Genomic DNA, 19,980 nt, shown 5'->3' on the forward strand with positions numbered 1-19,980 from the left:
AGATTAAAGACTGTTTGAATTGCAAATTATGCATGTTTTCCTATAATCATGCCTAAATTAATAATGGCAGGAAATCTGATGTGAAACAAGGAAACAGAAGATTTGGTAATTAAAGATTATATATTGTTCACTTAATGAGAATTATTAAAATTAATATATGGAATCTCCTTTTTGACCTCAATTATGAATGACGTCTGAGAAACCTCCAGAAGTATCCCTGGATAGGAAAAGTTCCGAGAAGGAAACTGAGACTTGGAGACATGGTCTAGCTTTCCAGAATCCAGTTACTAATGATAAAGTGAAGGTGGGAAGCTAGGGTTCCTCCCTAAAACTCTGCTAGTAAATGACTTCACATTTCTTTTATCTGTAGTCCTGACAAAAATTTCCTTTCTGCTATCTATATGGTGTGCTTAGGAGAGTAAGGAATGGACTTTTTAGATGAGTAAATCTCCAGTGGTATTTATTAGCCAGCCTTTTATGTTCTCCTCTGTGTACACACAGAATGTTTTGGTCTCTGTATTGTCCACATGTGCCATCAGAGTAGTAATAAAGACCAACATTTGCTAAGTACTTACTGGCTGCCAGGAAGGGTCCTATGCGTTTGCTTTGTACTCATTATTTTACTCCTCACAACATTCCTTTGCAGTTGGTGTTATTCCTCATATCTTGTAGACATGGAAACTGAGGCGAGGATCACACAGCTGATGAGTGAGAACAGGAGTGTAAACCTAGCAGGCTGGCTTCAGAGCCGGCACTCTCAGCCCTAATGGCCTTTCCAAAAGGATTAGAAATCACCAGGAAGAGCACCAAGCTGGTAAAGAGCAGCCCTGGGTTCCAGGCACAGTTTTGTCATTACCCTAGTAAACAAATTTTCCTCACCTACAGAACGCAGTGAGGAAATGATCCTTTTTTTACAGTTTCATTTTGTGTGTGTTTCTGTACTACTGCCTCATGAAAATAAATTTTTTGAGCAATAACATTAGAAGATACTGCCTCCTTGAAGTAGAAATGTTAGAAGAGCAGGTGGGCCTTTGGAAGTTGTTTAGGTTAGCCTTTTAGTGTGATGAATATAATACCCTGAAAGAATAAGTGACTTATCCAAGAACACTCAGCTACTTGGTAGAGAACAAAGGTAAAACCTACAGGTCCTAGCAGCGGTTTCCTACATAATACTGCTACCTATGGAGTTATTAAATAGAACATATGAACATTCTTGAAATTTGTGGAAGGAACCACGACACGTGTCTTAATGGCTTAAATTAGGCAAATTGCCATAGTATCTCAGATTTATAGCAATTTAAGATTTTAGATCATGTGTCTTTTTGGCAGACTTCGCAAGAGGATGCTAGGAAATATGCTTTAGGCTGGCAGGGGAGTAAAGTGGCCATCTTTTTATTGGCGCTTAAGAAATTGATGTTCTTGATTTTGTTTCAGTGTTGAGTGAGGTAGCATGTGATTTAACAGGCACATGATATGCTTAGAGAATGTATAAAAGTATAAAAAAGATGATTTTTATAGTGATTTGGGTAATTTACATAGAGAAATAATCTGATTAAACATTATAATAATTTTTGAGACACATCTAATAGATTCATAGTTTATCCACTTATACTCTAATATACAAAGAAAATGGAGCTGTTTCTGTAATGCATTCTTATTCTGGAGTCCCTACCCTACTGGGCAGATTGACAGGCACTAAAAATAAATGCAATATAACACAAAATAACTCAGTGTCTTTGCTATCAAATCATGTCTTGCTGTTTGTTTCTCCATTTCCCCGTCCAGACCCAGGACTAGGCTGGGGTGAGAGAGGCACCTTGGGTGTAACATGTAAGGAGGCTTCCCTCTCTGGTGGCAACCCTGTGCTTGCATGACCCTGAGGGGGATGGCTCCTTACATTCTCTGCCCTTCTAGGTGCCTCACAAACCTCACTTTCCTGCTGCCCCTCCCCTGTCCACACTAACAAAACCATCTTGAGGGGTTTATGTATCAATCATTGTGGCTGACACGGGAGTGTGGAGCATGATGTCTAAGGCTGCTGGCCCTGGGGATGTCCTCTGTATCCTTCCTGGCATCTGCTCTCTGATACTGTCTCTATCAGTAGAGGCTTCTGTTCTTGATGGTGTAGTTAGCCCCACTTAGATTTTGAACTGGAGCAGCTGCTACTGACCTACCATTACCTTGAAGTCTTTCTTCCTTTTCTCATCTCAGGGCTTTCTCAGTCTTCCTCTGTGTCACGTTTGTGTGTGTTTGTGTGTGTAGGGGAGCATGTTGGGAATGGAGAAGATGGAGCAGAATGCAGAAGTTGTCAGGTCCTTTGTACATGCACACAACCTGTGAAGAATAGCCCATTTTAACTCAGTCTGCCTGGGAACCTTCCTTCCCCAGTGTTTTATTTCTCCTTCGCAGGTTAGGTGGGTACAAGACGTACAACGGGGATCCTCTGAGAGGCCTCTGACCTCCTCCATCCTCTCCCCAACAAGTGACGTCCATGAAAGAGAACTGTTAGCCCATAGGCCCTTGGGTTCCTTTTATCCAGCTGACATTCTCCTGCCCCGCCTCCTTATAGGTTAAGTAACAAGATGTGCAGAAAGCCTGGCCCTTGTCTCTGAGCTCTGCATCTCTCCTTGTCCTAGACTTCTTTTCCCCTTCCTCCCTAAGTACATGAGAGTTCCTATATTGGCTCTGTCTGTTAGGATCCACATTTTGCTTGTGTTTTCTCACAGGGAATGTTTTAGAAAACTTGAAACAACTTTTTACTCTCAAATTCTGTCATTCAAGATTGTTGTCTCACTAGGTAAGCTGATTAATAGCCTCTTTGTGCTAGATAGTAGCTGACCTCCCAGCTTGCATACTGGAGTCTTCAAAGGGCCAGACCTCCAGGAGCTCATAATTGAGACAGAGGGTATATAGGGTCAGGAGGAATTATCATCACAGCATAACATAATGTAAGATGTGTGGGCTAGCACAGGCTCTCATTCTGGGAGCTAGCCTCCCAGATTAGTTCTTACTCTCAAGTTAGGATACTCTCTCCATTGTGTATATAGATTGTATATCCCATCCTACAGAAGGAAGTAGATCCAGGGTTAGCTCCTCTCAAGGGGCACTACTCATTCATAATCTCTTATTGACTCTAGAAATTTGGAATGTATACACTTCTTGAATTTTCTCCCTATATTCTGCTTATGGAAGATTCAGATATGTAATCTCATGCAATTTTATTACAATATGGTCAATGTTATCATATGGTTAGGAACAGTATTTTATGGGAACACAGAGAAGGGGTGCCCAATTTGCCTAAAATTGTCAAAGAGGGCTTCCCAGAGGAGTGAAACCCAAGTTAAGGATTAAATACTAATTATAGCCAGGCACATAGGTAGCTCAGTTGGTTAAGCATTCAACTTTGGCTCATGATCTCATGGTTTGTGAATTCGAGCCCTGCATAGGGCTCTCTGCTGTCAGCACAGAGGCTGCTTTGCATCCTCTGTCCCCCTATCTCTCTGCCCTCCCCCGCTTACGGGTGGGCGCTCTCTCAAAAGTAAATAAACAGTAAAACATTTTTAAAAATAGGGGGCGCCTGGGTGACTGATTTGCTTAAGTGTTGGACTTGAGCTCAGGTCATGATCTCACAGTTGGTGAGTTCGAGCCCTGTGTCGGACTCTGTGCTGACAGCTCAGAGCCTGGAGCCTGCTTCGGATTCTGTGTCTCCCTCTCTCTCTGCCCCTACCTCACTCACACTCTGCCCCCCCCCTCAAAAATTAAAAAAAACATTTAAAAAACAGTCTTTTATGAATAAGACAGGAAGTATATTTTTGAAAGAGCGGAGCTCAGTGAAGAGCAGGACTTTGTCTGTCATACTTACCATCATGTCCCTATCACCTAGCCCAGAACCTGGCATATTGTACACACTTAAATAGTTAGCATATAAGTGGATGAATAAATTTATCTTGAGGGCCATCACAGTTGGTTATTTTGAGTGGGGGAACCACAATGATAAGATTTGTGTTTTATTAAAAATAATATGGCAGCATTGTAGTAATGAATGAAAAGAGAATGAGACGGGGAGCAGCTGTGGCAGCAGGTTCTATGAAGACTCTCGGGAGATTCCTCTTAAGTGACCTCCAACCTCTTTCGAGATACATAGAGAGTTTGTCATTCTGCAATGAGCATATGGTCGTTTCCCATGTATGTCTCAAGAAGGCTTGAGCACTGCCTGTTCCCACCCCTTAAGATGGCTCAAGAAAATCAAGAGATAATTCACAGCATATTCAAGTTACTTTTTGAACACCTTCCATATAGGAGAGAGAGAGTTGAGGTTTCCAAATTATCTGTTTATAGGCAATAAAAACATTCCATTCTTAGTCCATACTTAGTCTTAGCTAATATGATAAAATACCATAAAGTGAGTGGCTTATAAACAACAGAAGTTTATTTCTCACAGTTATGGTAACTGGGAAGCCCATAATCAAGGCATCAGCACATTGTGTCTGGAGAGAGCCCATTTTCTAAATGGCCATCTTTTTGCAGTAACCTCACATGGTAGAAAGAAGTAGGAAGCTCTGTGGGGTCTCTTTGATAAGAGCAGGAATCCCATTCATAAGGGCTACACCCTCATGAACTGAAGGCCCCACCTCCTAATACCGTTACATTGGGCATTAGGTTTTAACATAGGAATTTTGGAGGACACAAATATTCAGTGTATAGCTTATGGCATAGTATCTTGTCTGTATTTCTTGTTCAGAGTGGGTTTATGAATTTTCAGTATTGGCTATGGTAAACTAGGGGCTACATGGTGAATGAATCTTAGCACATAAGTGTCCCTATTTTCAGAGTGAAATTCTGAACAGAGGTCAGTCAAACATATGCAGTTTTGTTCTTGTGTTTATTAGCTTTTATTGGTGTGTGTCAAATTAGCAAAAACTTTGTGGCTTAAAACAGTGGCCATTTTCTAGCTCAGAGTTCTCTAGGTCAGGACTCTAGCATGGCGTGGCTCTCTCTGCTCAGAGAACCACAGGCTGAAATCAAGGTTAGCCTGGTTGAGTTCTCATTATCTGCACATTCTTGGGGAAACAGAAATTTGCCTCCAAACTCATTCTTGTTGATAGAACTCGGCTCTTTCTGGTTGTAGGACTGTGGTCCCTATTTCCATGCTGGCTATCAGGGGTGGTCCATAGCTTCCCTGGGGGCTCTGTAGGTGCTCCCACCATCCTGAAGCCAGCAATGGTGTATTGAATCCTCTTTATGCATCAAATCTCCATCTTCCTCTGTCTTTGCCCTTTAGATCAAGATTTAAAAGGTTAGGTCCACCCAGATAACCCCACTGCTTTAAAGTCTATTGTGTTATGTAATATAACCTATTCATGAGAGTCAGATCTGTCATATTCACATATCTCGGGACTATGCAGAGCATGTTCCCCAATTGGGAGGATTTGGGAGGGGCATCTTAAATTCTGCTTACCAAATTTGTATTTATAACCTTAAAAAACCCCAAAAAACAAAAAACTACCAACAACAAGATTGTGAACAGCCTCTTGCAGAGTGCAGTGTAAGCATTTAGTAAAAGCACAAATGAAAGTGTGATTTAATTAATATTTTGTTTGAAAACTAGCACGTCTTTTGATGAAGTTAATTTTCTAACATCTGACCTTGACAGATCAACTATTACTTTTAGAAATTTTACTTGTTTGTGACTCATTCACTTCTGAATATTACTATCATTCACATTACCAAAACAAAACCAAACCAACAAAACATGCTTCTGCATTTGTTACTGGGAGTGTGGAGGTGGGGGTGGTTTTTATTGTTTGTGAGCAACGAAAAAAATAAGACAAGGCCATATTATCTATACATAAACACTATCACTTCAAAGTGATTTTTAATAGTGAGAGTTCTGTTAAGGTAACTTGAGTGGTAAAGTAAAATATCTTTCAAAGTTTGGGGAATTTCTAGATTTAAATAAGGAAGGTACAAGAGTTTAACCAGCCGTATGATTAGTCAACTACAAACTCGGTCAACTACAAACACATTTCTCCACATACTCTGACACCAACTCCCAAGTTTCAGACGTTTCTAAAACCACCTTCAAGTTTGACAATTTGCTAGAAGAATTCACTAAAACAGATGATACTCATAGTTGTAGTTTACTACAGGGAAAGGCTATACATTAAAATCTGCCAGGGGAAAAAGTATGTAAGGCCGAGTCTCAAGCTGGTAAGTAAAAGGCTGAGACTGAGTCTGAGTTTGAGGCCTGCAGAACCAACCACAGAGCTTTCAGTGAGCTCTCCTGATAGAGTCAGGAGGCATTACTTTTCTAGTATCATTGTGACAGCATGCATTGTCAACTAGGCAAGCTCACTTCAGACTTTGGCATCCAGAGTTTTTATTGGGATGCAATTACATACTGCCCAAGTTGTTGACCTTTAGTCTCCAGCCCTTCCCGGATGTCACTATGGGTTGATACCTTTAATCTCCAGTTCCTTCTAGAGGCAAAACTGATACTGCATGGCCCCAATCCCCCATCCAAAATCACACTGTTTGACTGTTGTGTGGCCAAAGCCCTCAGGCAAGCAAAGACACTCCTGCCAGATATGACACATGGAGGCCCTAGAGATCACCTCTCTGTAGCCAAAGACAAAGCCAGATCTTTCCTTGGATAAGGTCATTCTTCACCACACAGAAAAGGAGGGAGGGAAAGAGTCATGAATGCAAATAGTAGTTATCATTTATTGAGGGCATCCTATGTATCAGGCAGTATGCTAAGCATTGTAAATAAGATATAAACCATGTAAATAAAATGATGGTGGAAACAGGTTTTAAATCTGTGTCTGCCTAACTCAAAAGTACATGATTTCAAACACTTTATTGCCTTCACCAAACCCAAAGGACAGTAAGAGTATATAATAATAATTTAAAAGCAGTTATTCTTGAGAATGATTTTCAGAATAAAGTTGTCATTCAAATGTATAAGAACGTGCACTGCTATTTTAATAATGTAGGATACAGAGGAAGAGGATTAATGTATAGAATGGTTATGTCATTGAATTCATTCCTTCCAAATGGATTCTGGTCAGCACTTTATCATTGAATTAATTCAAACACATTTATGGGGGATGCCTTATATCTTAGGTGCTGTGCCGGCCACTGGTAACCCAAAGATGATGATGAATAAGTTCCTGTCCAGAAGGAGCTAGCGATCCACTGGGGTATGTAAACTCTTTCTTTTATTATTTTTTTAACATTATGTTAGTTTTAAGCAAAATAGAGTGCAATATGTAAGAAATATTTTGCGTATGAATTTTGCAAGCATTTGGAACACATTTTTTTTTTTTTTTGACTGGGTGAACTAATGATAAAGTTACCAATTTGGAGATAGTTGTGCATATGACTATCAAATAAGTAAACTCAGGTTCAATCGTTTTATATATTCTTTAATAGTAGGATAGATCTTTAAAAAGCAAAACTACTTCAGAAATAAAACCAACAACATAGCACTGAGATTTGTGTGCATTTCCTACTTATGATAGATAGTATGTGAGAGAAATGAAGGGAGAATAGGAATGTCACCAGAACACATCATACATAACAGCAGTGTGCATTTCTTCTTCACAATTGTCATGTTGATACTTTGCTTTTTACTGGTTACTTTAGCGATAATTTTTACCTTTCATTTTCTTCTACTTAACTGATTTTTCCAATTGAACAAAGTCTATACTGGGATACAATAGGATGCCCTATTGGGGCGCCTGGGTGGCTCAGTTGGTTAAGCATTTGACCTTGACTTTTCGCTCAGGTCATGATCTCTTGGTTCGTGAGTTTGAGCCCTGCATTGGGCTCTTTGCTGACAGCATGGAGCAAGCTTGGAATTCTGTCTCCCTCTCTCTCTGTTCATCCCCTGCTTGTTTTCTATGTCTCTCCCAAAAATAAATAAAGATAAACTTAAATAACAAGTATAAAAAATAGGATGTTGATATTTGGCCAATACGTATTTTATTTAAATTATACTTTATAATGGTCCATGCTTACAGTACACCATGCAGTATGCTCGGAGTGGTCCTGAGGAAATAAGTACAGCGAATGCAGTAATATACATATAAAATATTACATTCTAATTATACCTTATATATTTTATAGCTTAATGTAGTGGAATAGAATTAGAAAATAAAATAAATGTATGAGTACTTGATGTCCAGTAGTTCACACTGATGCTGCACAACACTAGCGACAATATATATGGAAATATTTAATACATATATTAATACGCTATCTAGATTAAGCATTATAAGTGCTGAGAGTGCAGTTGTGATCATTTTAAAATGTGAGAACCCCAAGAAAAAAACCTGTCCTTTTTTTTTTTTTGCAATATGATTTTAATTTTTAAAAGCATTTAATTTTGTAAACCATATCCATCATCTTTGCATAGATAAATGTTGTGGCAATTTTTTGAATGAGCATTTTGGTTCCCTAAAGAAATTATGGATACACTATAAATTTATAAATGAAAGGCCATTCATCAGAGTTATAAATATGAGTGGTTCTTGTGCTGATGCCCATGTAAACTTAAAGTGGTTTAATTTCTATCGGCTTTTGAGTATAGTTAGTACAACGAAAGAATATAGATACTGTCATACTTACATGTTGTCATATCATTGGCAAAATGGGGAGAACGGCATGAAATATTTTTTGAATAGCATGGCATTTCCTTGAATTATTGCTGGCAATAGAACATAAATCAACCTTAATGATGGATATTCCAAAGATGTTTATTAATCTATTCATTTAATCTGAAATACTCACTCTTGGCATTTATAGAGCCAGTTCAAAAGAAGTGGCGTGCTTCTAAACCCTAACTGTTACTTTTAGGGCCCCCATAATTATGTCAGCTAAGTCTGGTTGGAATGCAGATTCAAATGCATAAAAATCCTTTGTTCCTAATCTATGCTAAAGATAATTTGCCTAACTGAAATATGTTTTCTCGTATATGTCTAATAAAAATTTCAATTTGGTCCATCATTGGTGAAATTTACAATATGACCTCTATTTGAATCTTCAGTTTTTAAAGTCTGTTTTCCTCCCTCCTATCCCCCCTGCCCCAAATTACAAGATAATCCTGTACTTTGTATAGTTTGACAGAAAAGGGCTGGAAAACTGGCCAAATTCCTGTGCATTGAATTAAGATATTGCATATAGCATATGATTTTGAGCACATGTAAGGAGACAGGTAGGATGGACAGATGTAAAGATACTGAGAGTGGAATTCTTATTAGATAGCATAGGTCAGAGAAAGCCAGTAGCAGTTAAGCTGAAGAAGGAAGAAGTCCGCTCTGTGTATGTTGGGGAGAAAGAGGTATGAATGTGCATGCGTGTCTGTGTGTTGTTTACTAAAATATGGGAAGTCTAGGCATAGAGCTAACTTATGTATTAAAATAATGTAAGTAGGACTCAACTTCTCTCCATTTCTTTGCTTCCACTAATACAGCATCAGTCTTGGCTTCATTTGCGAGCAAGATGGTGGCAATGGCATTGCTGAGTATTAGCATCCCCTTGGGCTTTATTCAGATCAAACTGGAAAAAGAGAGCCTCTTTCCCGGAAGCCTTATCAAAAGTCTCTTTGTGCTAATTGGTTTTGATTAAATCACAGACTAATCCTGCACACCTCTCTTGGAGCAAGAGATAGAGTCAGCTTTATCACTTTCCATGGACTAGGCACTAGGATTGCCTCCCAGAGGGAAGTGGGGTACTTGTAACAGAATGAGGGCATATGGATGGTAGGTAGCAAAAAAAAAAAACCAAATAAATAAATTACTGCCAGAAAAAAAAAAAAAACACAATGGGTATATACACATGAAACTTTACGTATAATTACAGAAACCTATAGATTTCCTAACAATACATGGATTCTAGGTTAAGAAACTCTAAAAAGTAATACTTGAATCTATGCCTTCAGGAACAAACAAAAAACAGTATTGATATCCATAGCTGTCTAAGGAAAATAAGCTTTTACTTTGATTGTTTCCTGAATAAAGACACAAAATGAGTATAATCTATAACTACTTGTTTGATAATATCAAATTAACAACGATAAAGAAGTTGTATTTTCTTGTTAGCTAAAGTAGAAATGAGTGGTTCACCCTGAAGGTGGTTCTGTAACTATTGTTTTGTATAAGGAAAAAGAGCAAAAATCTCTCTCTCTCTCTTTTTTTTTTTTTTTTTTTTTTTTGAGAGAGAGCGTGAATAGGGAAGGGGAGAAAGGGAGAGAGAGAGAGAGAGAGGGAGGGAGAGAATCCTAAACAGACTCCACGCTCAACATGTAGCCTTACTATGGGGCTCAATCTCACATTGTGAGATCTGAGGCAAAATCTTTTATTCAAGATAAGAACTTTAAACAGGCCACATTGGGAGACTTCTATTAGGAAAAGAAAAGTTTTCCAATATTGGGTCGATAACTTTTATTGCTCTTGGGACCTGCATTTATGTGCATCCTAAGTCCCTTCAATTTGGTCAGTTTAATTAAAAGAAGTATTAATCAAGGAATAAAAGGCACAGCATAAGGAATATAGTCAATGATTCTGTAATAGTGATGCAATGGGATAGATGTCAGCTACCCTTGTAGTGAGCATAGCATAATGTATAAACTTGTCCAGTCACCCAACTGTATACCTGAAACTAATGTAACATTGTGTGTCAACTATACACAAATTAAAAAAAAAAACTGAAATATTATTACTCAGAAATATATGAATCAGGTCTATGAAAATAATTTGTGATTATTTGATAATTGGCCCAAACTACCTGTTGATTTGCCTTTTTTGTTTGTTTTTACACTCAATTTTATTTTGGAACGTGTTGGCAAAGTCAGTTATTTCCTTAAAATTATTTTTAATTGAAAAATCTTAGGAGAATTGGTAGAAAATATAGGTCAATCATTGGAAAATAGGGATACTTTAAAAATACCGACATAGTGATTACGTACTTCTCATTAATATTGGTTACAAGAAAAGCTTTTAATAATGTGGGCAGTAACATAGCAATTGTCAAGATAACAGTCATCATTATGCCTTACTTTTACATGGATTCTCAATTTTTTGACAAGAAGGAGTTAGCCTGGGATATTAAGTTGCATCACTGAGCACAAAAGGAGTTTTTCTTCATAAGTGAATCAAAATACTCCTCAGAAATGGAAAAGAATTCCGTGGTTGCCAGATATTTTTATTTTTTATTTTTATTTATTTATTTTTATTTTAGGGAGAGAGAGGATAGAGAGTACGAGTAGGGCAGAGAGAAACAATATTAAGCAGGCTCCATGCTCAGTGTGGAGCCCCACGTGGGACTCAATCCCACAACCCCGAGATCATGACCTGAGCTGAAATCAAGAGTTGGATGCTTAACTTACTGAAACACCCAGGCACCTTGGATGCCAGATAGTTTTAGAGAATAAGCGTGGTAATTGAAGATGGATTTTCTGTGCCACGTTTTGTCTCTTTCAAACAAGCAAAAACCTTCTCAGGTTTTAATACTCTTCCTCATGAATGGATAACCTTTTTAACCAAAATCTTATGACTAAAGTGACCAAATCTTATGACACAAGTGACTGATGACTTAAGACTAAAGTGAATTGTCACTCCTCCGTGTTCAGTTCAGTATTGTCAGTTGTGGAGAAGGACATTCTATTTTTCCCTATCGATTAATGCTACTGAAATGCTACAGCTATTTCAGAAGGTGTCCACCTTGTTTCAAAATATTTCTGCAAAGGCCATAATATACCTGGATTTCCAGATTGACATGTTATTATTTTTAAAAACTCCTGAAAACCTCAGTTTGCCACCAGTTCTTGCTTGACTTGAAAAGTTCGTGGGTCCATTATTGCTGTGTGTGTGTATGGTTTTTGTTTTGTTTTGCTTTCTAGATTATAGCAGATCTTTACACGGTGTCAATTATCTGTGAATAGGAAACAGCAGGTAGTTCATTCGTTGAAAACTGGTTTACAGATTTTCTTGCTATACATTTGCTTGCTTCTCAGATTCAGTTTTAGACCTAACCAAGATAGAGAATTGCTTATCTGCATGGTAATATTAGTCATCAGTGGAGTTTAGAGAAATGAGGTTTGTAAAGAACAAGCTTTTTAAAATATATAATTTAAAATGTTGTTATTCTTCCATTTTGGTTAAAATCAATCCTTGGATATTTTTAAGGTTGTAAGTTAAAGCAGGAAGAATGTGTCACTCTTGTAATGCTTTAGCTAAAGACAAAAGATAGAGGACCAAAATACCGTAAGAGCAATTGAAACTATATATTGTTCTTACATGATGTCCAATTCAGCTGTGTAGGTGTGAGTTTCAGATAAGATTGAATGCTTTTAAAGACGTGAACAGTCAAAGCATTCCCTATTATTTATTTTAAGGGCTTTTTAAGGAGAAGGAATGGGCTTAATCCGAGACCCCAAAGCATACATTTCCAAAGACAGCTGCCTGTCTGAATAAGGAATGAGCTAAGGAGTGAACAGGAGAAAATCCACATACATATTTGAGTTTCACTTTAGAACTTTTGATAGCTTTGGTCACTGATTGGGATTTTTCTCCAACTAGAAGTCAAAGAGACATAGCAGGTAATCTACATAATCTTTCCCACATTTTCTAAAAGTGCCTGTAGATGAAAACATGTCGGACAATTGGTCAAATAGGGCCTAAAGTTTTGTTTGTTTGTTTTAAATCCATTCTTTACTGAGAAAGATATAAAAAAAAAAAGCTTGAGGTTGGTGACAGATTTGGGTTCTTGCCACATTCCCAGCTTATTTCATGGACGGCTCTCTACTCCAGAGAAAGTTAATATTTTCCAGAGATGTTCCATAGGTATTCTAAATCATACTACAGACACCTGCTCCTTTATAAGGATATGTTATCCACCTAGGATGAATCAGAGTTGATTTTTTTTTTAGTGTGCTTCCTTTCAAAAACCTCATTAATCTTAGTGTGCAGAATTTAGGGGGAAAGTTGTGTTTTGCTACTTGACACTGTTTAATGTAAATGATTTATGATTATTCCTTATGTATACACGATAGGCACTTTATAAATTGGATTGTTCTAGGAGTAACACGATACATAAATGTTATTGCTATAAATTCTGAAGTTGGCTATATATTTTTGTATCATGTAACCAGTTGACTTATAAATGCTGACTATTCCAACCTGCTCTTTCTACTCAATAGTGTAAGTGGTGACTTAGGTAAGCCTAGCAGAGATATATACACAGAGGCACTCAAACTGCACGAGAGCAGGATATCCTGGCATCTCTCCAGTGTGGCTTCTGGCTGTCTTCCAGGGGTAATGGCAGAAAGAAGAAAGAATGAGAGGGGAAACTGAAACTTTATGTAGCAAAAAAAGATGAATCTAAATTATTATTATTTTTTTGCCCCACAAAGTCAAGAGCCAGGTAGGAGAGAAAAGGGGAAAAAGCAGAGCAAACAGGAGAAAAGTACCAGTAAAACCAATTCAGCAAAATTTAGTTACATGCCACTTTACAGGTAAATTTCCATCACTTAAATAACATTAAATAAGGATAAAGGTAATAATAGATTAACAGCTATGTAATTGTATATTTTTGTATCTATAAATACAGTATGTATGGACATAATAATATTTATTTTTTTGCATTTCTGTGCATGAAGTGTTTGAGGAATGGAGTTTTATAAACCGTTTGATTCTACTGGTAGATGAGACCACTTTATTATGTGTGTAATTCTGTTACACTAATAGCTCTCATTTTTTTACCATGAAAACTCATTGTGATTTTCTTTCCGGGATCTGAAAGAATTAGAAAAAAACCCTCTGAATAATTGGTCACTTTATATCTGAGTAATTGTTAAATACCAAACTCATCTAAAATGTCAAGTTACAGAGGAAGGAATAATACCCATATAACTGACTGTCAGATTCATAGCGATTTTATGCTGACTCCTGGTATTGACTGCTTACCTGATCACACAGTCCTGGCATTGGAGCTGATTTGAATTGCTCTATGCCCTAATTTGTGTAAAGAAGAACTGGGCTGTGAAGAATTCTATTGTGTTTATAGTGTCTATTCTGATAGTGATTTTATCGCCCATTTCATAGGCTGCTTCAGTTGATTCCCTTCCCCCATGCCCGACTAAGTAGTACCATCTACACAATTGATCTGGTTGTCCATGAAGTCAGTTCAAATCAGCTGTTACGGTGGCTAAAAATACAAGATCAATAATTTTAAAACTCGAGGTTCGTATCCTCCACCAGAGGACTAAATCTCATCAGGCAATCCCACGTGAAAAGCTTATGAGACTGAAACCACATGTGTGTGACTTGTAATAACAAACATTATTTATTTGGCTATTACACTGAAGGAAATCTCCTAATTTGCTCCTTTATTACTTCTGCAATACATTTTTAATTGTCATACTTTCTGGAGCTATCCTGGTGCATGCATTGGAAAGAATATGCATATGCAGATATCTCTGTATCTGTAGGCACTATAGTCAAAACAACTTATTTGCCTAGCTGCAAAGCTGGCTTACTCACCCACTCACAAACTCCCAGAGGAAATAGGGCAAAAAGGTCAAGTAGAAGCAATAAGGCAATGATCTGTTACACAAAAGTTACTTAAGAAGTTCTGAGTGGCACTGCTCATCTTCTAGAAGGGAGATCACTGCATTCCCTGCTCATCCCTGTGTCATCAGCAGTAGCTTTGGATTCGTTTTTGAGGAAGAAAGCCCGTTTCTACATTGCTGCTGCTATACGCTCAGGTAAGCTGGATTGAAATCCCAGAGACACCGCTGAACCAGACTAGACTGTGGGAAGATTCTGGTGCTGAGAGAGGGATTTACAAACATCAGTTCTCTTATCCTGTAGAATCTGAACCACCATGTACAATTCTTCTTTTTCTGAAAGGAGGTTAAATTTAAATGCAAGACCTCCAGATTTAAATACACACACACGCACGTAAAATGAGAAAAAGCCCATCACTTTGTGTTCAGTACAGAATACTTACAGTTACTATCTTTGAGGACTTTCTTTTTTTTTTTGCCAGTTATTGCTCTTTGTCTTTGCATGTAGCATCTAATTTAAGCCTCCTAAGTCCCTTGGGAACCAAGTACTATTATTATACCCATTTTTCAGCTTAGAGAATTGAGAGAGAGAGAGAGAAATTGAGTAACTTGCCATGACTCAACAGCTAGTAAGAGGTGGAGCCAGGATTCAAACCCTGGCAGAGGGATCCCTGGGGCTGACGCACACACTCCCAGGTTGACTTTGAGCAGTATGTAGTGCTTCGTTTGTGAAAAGAAGGCAGGGGAGCCATCGTTCAGCAGGAAGTAGGATTTGAGTTCTTTTTCTTGTACTAATGGTCACTGTATCTCTCTCTCAGGCCCTGTTGTGACCAATGGCAAGTCTCATTTGAGACGGCCAGTCAGAAGTGAGTAAAATAATCTATGGCCCAAGAAGAGAAAGGAATGCACTGGTTAATATGAGGATCTGACCTTAGGACCTTGCTTTCACTATTGCCACAGTAAACAAGCGAGCTAATGAACCACAGATGTTAGTGTGTCATTAGTGTCTTGGAGTTTTGTCTTCCTGGGTAGCTACCATCAAGAAGGACAGTGCCCTCTATGAATATGCATTTAGTACTAGATACAGCAATTTATGCTTTTGAACAGCACTTTATCATTTTGGTTTTGATAAATATATAAGCAATAATCAGTAGTTAGGAGTTTCAGGCTAAAATGGATGCCATTATTAGTGACTTAACAGCTCTTCCTGTGAATTCCACATGTGTCACCAAGACTGGATCATGCTACCCAGAGCTACATATCGTCAATTTTTAGAAAAGCTCACTTCGGATGCTTCTCGTGCTGTGAACCCTTTGTTCTCAGAATTGCAGTAGTCCCTAATTTCCAAACTCTGAATATGTAAAATACAGTACTTGCACAAAAAACCTAGGAGCTGTATAGGTCAGAACATTTGTTTAAACTAATATAGAATTAGCTTTTTCAGTTCCAGCTCCCTTTTTCCTATCTATTTGCCTTGCTAATAAGGCCTCAACTTATTCCTATTCAGTTACCTTGTGCCACGATACCTCTCCTTTTTGGATTTTTTATTCTGATTTGAGCAGACCTACCTAGTTCACACAGAGGACTTCGACAATAATAATAAGACATAAAGGCTATTCAGTAAACAAGGACAGTGAAAACAATGAAATCTAACACAAACTAGGCAAAATAGCATCTCACAGCACAGAATTCTATTCCATTTTGAAACTGGTCTTTATAGATATTTTTCTCTGCCTGAAACATGTGTGCTGGTTCTATATATATAAGGGAATAGTGACATCCTGTGTGTAGCTAGACTAATTGCCTCTGTAATTAACCTATTTGAGAAGGAAGTTACATAGACACAAAATATCATTGAGTAGTGAAAGAGGCAATTTTATCTTACAGCAAACCTCTAACTTTACCAGAGGGTGTGGGCTAAACAAAAAGACGCTGTCTCCTTCCCTCCCATCTTTTCTTCCTTCCTTCTTTCTCTTGTCTCTGTACAGTTCCACTGCCATTTCTATTTTCTCTCTACTACCTATGTTTCCATATTATGAGCTAAAGATCTAGTGTTATTACGAGTGAATATTCAGTTTTAAAATAGAATTGAGGAGAGGGGCACCTGGGTGGCTCAGTCAGTTGAGCATCTAACTCTTGATTTTGGCTCCGGTCATGATCCCGTCGTGGGATCGAGGCCTGTGTTGGGCTGCATGCTGAATGTGGAGCCTGCTTAAGAGTGTCTCTCTCTGTCTCTCTCGCTCTCTCTCCCCCTCTCCCTCTGTCCCTTTGCCCCTCTCCCTTGTTTGTGCTCTCTGTCTCTCTCCCTAAAGTATGTATAAATAAAAAGATAAATAGAATTGAAGAGAGATGTAAGTGTGGTGATAGGAGATAGTCTTTGGTTAAGGGTGGGATATGTATAAAATCATTTTGTTGTCTCAGAAGCTGAGGACAAAAATCTTAGCCTTCCTCTTATCCCTTAATAAAATATATGTTAATTAAATTTAGAGAAGGATCTGGGGGCATGGCAAAACCAAGGTTTTTCTTTTGACCTCTTAAGTCCAGAAGAAACCATTAGAAGGCGATACATTACAACAGAGTGTAGTTTTTGTGGTCAGAATTATTCATACTTCACCCAAATTATGGCTAAAGGGGAATAAGAAGAACATTTTTTTTCCCAAAGTGCCCCTTTCAATGTTTTAAAAGGTAACACCTTGTCAAGACATTTCAGAAAACTGTGGGACAAAGCAAAAGCAAGAGGCATGGGAGAAATTAGTGAAAAGTGTCCTGCTGTTTATGTCCTGACTTACCCTCAAACCCCAGCAAGACTCAACTCTCAGGGCTTTGCTCAACCCTAGCCTCATGTATAATCCCTTATTCCATAATCAAAATGGTATTTTGAGTCAGACAGCTTGCTTCAGTCTTCTTCAATGAGATAACAAATGTTATGTTATGATTGATATATTTTTCAAGTCAGGTAGCTACGCTTGTATATTTTGCATGTTATAGTAACTTGAAAGAGCTCAGTTTAAAGTTATGACCACTACTAAGAAGAATTTCCTTGTGAAATATTTGAGAATTTTAAGCCAAAGTAAACATAATTGCTGCATTATATAATGATGGCTGAGAGTGGAATAGTTGGAATGGAAATAAATGGTTTGGAGTTTCAGACCGTGGTGGATTTGGATTCGCCAACTTCCAGGGGAGTCTTTCCATGCCTCAGTGTTTTTATCTGTGATGTGGGGATAAAAATTACCCTTTCATAAGGTAATCTTGAGACTTCAGTGAAGAAATAGTCCTGTAACACCATGCCTAGTGCCTATAAATAAATGCTTAGTAAATAGTAGCTAATATTATTTCAGATGACATTTGTTAAAGCAAAATGATTTGGATGCTAGATAGTTTATTGTAAAAGTATTTAATCTTATCTGGTTGAACTGTTCTTCAAATGGATTTGTTTAATGACCTATGCTTTCATTACTGTGTTCTAATCTTCACTGTAGTAACTTTTCACTTGTATTGATAATTTATATTAGCAATAGCTGGATTGCCATTCTTGGATGATGGTGCAAGGACATTTTTAAAAAGTATTTTTCCTTGGAAAAAATATGAAGCAAAGAAGAGAAAGAAACACTACAGAAAGTTTTCTTGTGCATCACCTTCACGGTTAATCCTGTAATCAGTAACGATTATCTGATTGTAAAAGAGGCTCCTTATGAGTAAAAGGAGACCCTAATTCTACAAACCTGGTCATTTGGTCATGGCTATGTTTTGGCAGTTGTGCTAGTTAAATATAGTATGCTATGATCATTGGGGTGTCCAGCAGTTTTATGCGAGTTCCCCATCTGTTTTACTGGTGATCTTCTCTAGAAGTTAGGGAATTATATGAATCGGAAACTCAGAAAACCACTCTCAGGAGGTCAGATTCAGTCAGTGCTCATAATCACAAGATAATTCACTCATCCATTCAACAAATATTTATTGGGAGTAAGTATGTTACGTGCCACCCACTGTGTCAGTTTTGAAAGTATAGTCATGAAGAGAGAAGATAAGGCATGGGGACTCACAGATGTTACAGCCTGACAGAGAAGGCACATAACATAAAACAAGTAATTACAATGAAATATTTAAGTCTCCAAATAGGGGAGTTTTTTGATCTCTTAGCCAACGGAGTTGTGATTTCCTAATTGTAGATAGTGGGGGTCGGGGCATTCCTTCCTCCTGTGAATTTCCACAGCATTTTATCTGTACCTCCATTTGGAAATACCTTCCACCTTGCCCTTAGTTCCTTATGACTGTGGCATGTCTTCTAGGACTGGAAGTTCCTTAGGAGCCAGGCAGGCTACATGTGGGAATGCCTTTAGCATCGTTCATAGGACATACACTTGTACACTCTACATAGTAGTTGCTAAATCAATGTTGTTGAGAGAATAAAGCAAAGAAGTGTGAGCGATTTACTTCTGTTATCCTTTCTGTTTTCGATTCTTAAATATTTTGCTTTGAAATGTCTCCTTCTTCATATTCATGTGGTTAAAAGCAGGTAATAACCAATTGAAAGCCACTATCCCTCCTTTTATCCCTCTCATCTATTATTCTCTCAAAATTTAATCCCCATCAGTCTCCTCTGAAATAAATTTTTATTTGCAAGACTTTCCACGTTTGCTGTACAGGTGTCTGACTTTAGCTGCCCCATGCAAATAATAATGGAGGAAGCATCTGTTATTTGTGATATGGTACATTTTGGGATGTCCTGATCAACCTTTCTTCTGCCTATCACTGGACCTATGCAGAGAATCAGTGTCAGCTTAATCAGTATCTAATTTTGAAAGGTCAGAACTCTTCCTTGGTTGTAAAACGGGTAGACCTTTAACCAAAGGTTTAGTATTCATTTGCCATTACTCATCGCATCACACTCTAAGAAATAAAACTGAATTCTGACAGCTTTTAAAAAGTAGGAAAGTAACCAGCTCTTAGACATCTAATCCATAGCTTAAGAAAATTCGGTATTCAAAATTATAAAGGAAGTAGTTCGGCAACAAGAAGGAAGGCAGCCTTTGCATATTCTTCTGGAAGGAACTGAGCCTCATTGGGAGGGAGAGACCTGAGTTCGGTGTTGCCTGTGAGCTGGGGTGTAATTTAGTGAGCTGACAGGAGGAGTGAAGTATCTCCTCAATATCTGTGTTTGGCAGCAGAGATGAATGCATACATCAGGAAACAATGTTTAAGTGTTTTATTTCCTTATTTCAGCCTGTCAAACTGTCAGTATAGTTAATGGCCACCGAGAGAGGGAGAGAGGGAGAGAGAGAGAGAGAGAGAGAGAGAGAGAGAGAGAGAGAAGGAACAGAGAGAAACAAAGGTGCTATGGAATCTGAAAAGAAAGAAACCAGGAAAGCATTTGCATGTTTCTGTGGCATAATGGTCAGTCAGACAAA

The 19,980-nt window shown here is 38.0% G+C and overlaps 1 protein-coding gene across 7 annotated transcripts in view; it reads left to right on the plus strand.

The window, feature by feature from the left end:
* Nucleotides 1-19,980, plus strand: part of SOX5 (SRY-box transcription factor 5) — a 1,021,040-nt gene that overhangs the window by 179,938 nt on the left and 821,122 nt on the right. For 5 of the 7 annotated variants that reach the window (XM_040488995.1, XM_040488991.1, XM_040488998.1 and 2 more), the window contains exon 3: nucleotides 7,126-7,202. The gene's annotated coding sequence lies outside the window, so the exon portion shown is untranslated. Of the gene's footprint in view, nucleotides 1-1,785; nucleotides 1,831-7,125; nucleotides 7,203-14,659; nucleotides 14,768-19,980 lie in introns of all 7 variants that reach the window. The other 2 variants (XM_040488992.1, XM_040488993.1) reach the window with 2 other exon arrangements.

Source organism: Herpailurus yagouaroundi, unplaced genomic scaffold (assembly GCF_014898765.1).
Source record: "Herpailurus yagouaroundi ecotype Mexico unplaced genomic scaffold, PumYag 166, whole genome shotgun sequence".
Lineage (NCBI taxonomy): Eukaryota > Metazoa > Chordata > Mammalia > Carnivora > Felidae > Herpailurus > Herpailurus yagouaroundi.